Below are 4690 nucleotides of genomic sequence, written 5' to 3' on the forward strand. Positions count from 1 at the left end.
TGATTTACAAAAAAAGTTCTATGGTTCAAAAAAAAATTTTGTTCAATAGAAAAAAGAGGTTGGTAATGTAGGAATTCCACTGTGTCGCATGCCCTTAATCATGAATTATCAATTTAATTTTAGACCTTCTAATGGGATTTTATTGTTAGAAAATCAAAAACTGAATTATCTTTGGATGTAATTTATTTATATTAATTTTACTGACTTATTCATTTTATTTATTTAAATACTCTCTATTCAATACATTATAAAAAGTTTCTAATAAATTTTTAAATAATATTTAGTTTTATAAGAAGAAACTCTTCATCCCTTTATAAATTCTACATTATTTTGATACAGATTTTCGTCAAAAATCTTTTGATATTGTATAATATTATTAATTAATACATTTGTTATCCAATTATAGACGGCATTTCATTTTGTTTGTATTTTCTCATACACTGATTCCTCCGAGATAGCAAAGTTGGGATCTGTCATCAAAAGAATGATAAAAATATAAGAGATCAATTAAATTTATAATAATAATTGTAATTTCAATAAACATACCTTTGAATCTGAAAAACTGATGTCTAATGCTTCACGATTATTTCAATAATATATTTCAACCTGCATATCTTGTAATGTTTTCGTCACTTGAATAGTCAAGCTTTTCAACTTTCATGACAAAGTTATTCATAAAATGTAACATTTAATTGATTTTATTATTTTAAAGCTTACGGCTTTCATTATGAAGAATAGGTCATCTCCAAGAAAACAAAAAAGGTATAATTATAAATTTGAAAAATCGAGAGCCTATGCTTTCAAATATATTGTTTATTGCGCTTCAAACTTTGTTTACAAAGTCAAAATCTGAATTTATTCCTGAAAAAAACAAGCCAGAATTTATAAGACTTTTTCCTGCATTTTGGACTTCCAGGAGTTTCCGGCATCCCTTTTGAATCTGCATTCATTTCTTCTGGGGCAGATTCAATTCCAGAAACTTGAAAGTCATTTTGAAGAATTGAATTTTCAGGCGGAGGAAAATGTAATGAAATTGTTGAATTTTCATTTAATACTGCAGGATTTGATACAAGTGGCAGGGCTTCTGAGGATGAACGTACCAATTTTTCAATTAGGTTTTTAATATTTAGATCAGACTGATGAGCGATTTTTTCATTTTTCTTTAAATTGTCCAACTGCTGTTCGAGAGTTTGCGGTTTTAAGAAATACAATTTACCAGCCGTAAGATTTTTTCGATTTGTGGAATTGAATTCGAATCATATCGTTACGATGGTAGGTTAAGTGGGGAAATCGATTTTGATTACTCAAAAAATTGAATTTTTTTATGTCATAAATTGTCAGTAAAATTATCGAAGAATATGTTCCCAAAGTTTCAATGCGAAATTTCAATTCGTTCCGATGTTGCGCGGAAGCCGACAAAATCGACGTAACGCCTTGTAGACAAAGGATGCTCGGAAAACTCGAAAAGATTAATTGCAAGCTCAAAATAAAATTTATGAAGAAGAAGAAGGATCACTATATGGTGTTGGAATCGCTGATTAACCAGTAAGTAATTAAAATAATGACATTACCGTATCGACTCCGTCATCTTTTTTTTACAGTTAATTCCTAATGCACAAGTTAAATATTTCCCATGACTTTTTAAACAATTTTTAATTGTTTAAACAAATGTAACTTCTTAATTTTCCTTCTAATATTTAACAAATCTCTATTTGTTTAAGCAATTTTTATTTGTTCAAGCTGTTACTTTTCGATAACTAAAAAAATTAATTAAAATGGAGAACATACAATTAATTACGATTTTAGAAGTTTTCTTGGAAAATTAATCACTTAAGGCCATGTGACGAGTGGGTCACGTGATCAGATTCCATCCTTAACCCCACTTTTCTTATTTCCCAACTTATTTTCACACGAAGTGCCACATCGAGTTGACAATTTGGGATAATAAATAAGAAGCAGTAAGAAAGGTGGGGCTGGTCCTAACTTTTAATAATCATGAAAAACGCAAAAAAAAATTAATAACAACAAAAAACTTTTTTCCTAACTACACAAATTTAGGACCAGGCCCACCATTCTTAGTGCTTCTTGTTTAGTATCCCAAATTTTCAACTCGATTTGGAGTTTCGTGTGATAATAAGTTGGGAAATGGTAAGGTAGGAATCTGGTCACGTGACCCACTCATCACATGGCCTTAAACAAATTATATTTGATGAAACAATTAAAAAGTGGTGTAAAGATCGTTTAAAAAAAAAACAGAAATACATTAAAAATTGAAAGAAATGTATTAAAATTATGTAATTATTCAACAAAACGTAACAGGATATTAATTTGAAAAGAAAGTTGATATCTCCGGCTCAACTAAAAAAATTTGTAAAAATAGACAATAAATAATTTTTTGAATAATTAGATAATGTTTTCAGAAAAATGTAATACTCTAAAAACTGACAAACAATTACAATTAAGTCAGGAAGAGGGCATCGTGGTTTCGTTGCTGTTCCTACCTGCTCGAATATTTTTTCTTTTTTTCTTTTATTTTTTTTCTGCCTTGATAAGGGTGCTGTATGAGTGCCGAGACGTTGGTGATTATATGTTACTAAAGTTCTTTTTTATTGTGATTTGATAATATTAACAATAAAAAAGGCGAAAGAAATATAAAAAAGGCATGGGATTTGGTAGGTTGCATTCTCATTTTTCTTTTCTCTTTTTTATTTTTGACCAATAAAAACAAGACATTGTTGTCTTTTCCTTTTTAGGAAAATTTGCATCTTTTTTAAAATTTTAGTAGGAACATTTTATAGTGGCAGTCCAAATTTTCTCGTTGTATTCTTAGTTTTACTTTCAGGAATTCTACACTTAACTTCCTTATTGGACGTTAAATAGGATTTTAAATTTGATTTCAATCTCAATTAAATTTCTTTAATTTTAATGATTTAATTACACAAATTCACAATCCTAATTTTTAAAAGTCTCATTTTGTATCCCGTAGAATAACACTAACAAACTAAACAACTTTTAATTTCAAATAATCGAAACTGAACTGCAAATTGAAGCACACGTAGTGAAACTCTTTTAAATATTAAACTTTTTAAATTAAAACTTAACAAATTCTTATTTCAGAAATATTTTATTGGAACATTCAAGAACTTCCATAAAATGGAAGCTCTTAGCACAATTGAATTGAACCATTTTAAATTAAATCCCGGTAAAATAAAAAATGTTTAACTTTTGTAAATTAACCAATTTAATGGTTCTGTAATACCAGTGAGTGAACTATTTTTAAGCAATTTTCAGTTAGAAATATTAAAAATAGAACGATTAACATTTTTTTACCTTAATAATTTTTCAGTGAGGCGATATATAATCTTAATTGTAAGTTGTTTGAAATTATTATTGATCAAGTGTTGTTTATGCTCAACAATATCATACTGCCACAAATTAAAATTTTTTTAATGGAATAATTAAAATTTTAATGTTGCAAGCTTAAAATTAGCTCTGAAATTTGAGCGATTCAAGGCTATTTCAAGTAATTTAGTTTCAAATCGTTTAACTTTAAATATTTGATTATTTCTTTTTTTTAATAAATACAGTGAAACCTTGTTTATTGTGACTTCTTATAAACGTAAATACACTTTACATTTGTTTAATTACTAAGGCTTTCGAATTGCAACGGTTCAATTTTTAAGGAGGTACCATCGCTACAAGAATATTCATTACCATTTCAACCAAACTTTCACGATATCTAAACATGATCACCAAAAGTACTCAGTTAAAATCTCAGAAGCCTAGGGTACTTTATAAATAAGTTATTAACGTTTATAATTTCGACATATTTAACATTGCGTCTTATGAGAAATGGCGTTTCTTAGCTCTTTACTGAGTTATATCTAAGTAACCACCATTAAGATATTATTGATAATTTTTTAAATGAAAAACAAGTATTTCAAAATTGAGATGGAAAAATAATATTACCCATTTGGTTGCTGCATATAAACGAAAAAAATAATTAATCATGAAACTTGCGCTGCTGAACGTTCACTATCGCAATCTGGCAACATCGCGAGGCGCAATCAATGTAGATCTCAGTCAGCCGTTGATTCATGTGGCCGGCCCCATGATCACAATGTTGCCAGATTTCAACTCAGTAAGTCATACGAGTGTAGGTATTATGACTACGTAGTCGACTGATCTCGGCAGTAACGATGGTTCCTCCTTAAGTTCAAAATCTGTAAATTGTTGAATTTTGAACAGATTCAGAATCGTCTGGTAAAATCTTGTAAAATCATTAATTAATTTATATTTACAGTTGATCAATTCATTTATCCAAAATTTTCAATTTCGTAGACGTTTAATTTTCAGTTGTTTAAGACTTCAAAGCTGCAGTTTGAAAATCTTTAAATTGAAAATGTACGTTTAAAAATGACAACCAGAAATGGCAAATTTAAAAGTAAACGATATTAAAGCTTAGCATTCTAAACTGCAGTATATCATAATTGAAAAAGGTAACAAATTCCAATAAAAATATAATCCAATTTGTTAAAAAATATATCCATTTTGAATTATAACAAATTAAGGGTTCTTTTTTCTTTCTTCTTTACTGAAAGGAAAGTTTTAAGTTTTTTTTTTCTTAAAATACCTTCAGGTTAAAAAATCAACATTTTATTAGTTATTCGTGAAAATAAGTATTCAGTAG

Source organism: Belonocnema kinseyi, chromosome 5 (genome assembly GCF_010883055.1).
Source record: "Belonocnema kinseyi isolate 2016_QV_RU_SX_M_011 chromosome 5, B_treatae_v1, whole genome shotgun sequence".
NCBI classification, from domain to species: domain Eukaryota; kingdom Metazoa; phylum Arthropoda; class Insecta; order Hymenoptera; family Cynipidae; genus Belonocnema; species Belonocnema kinseyi.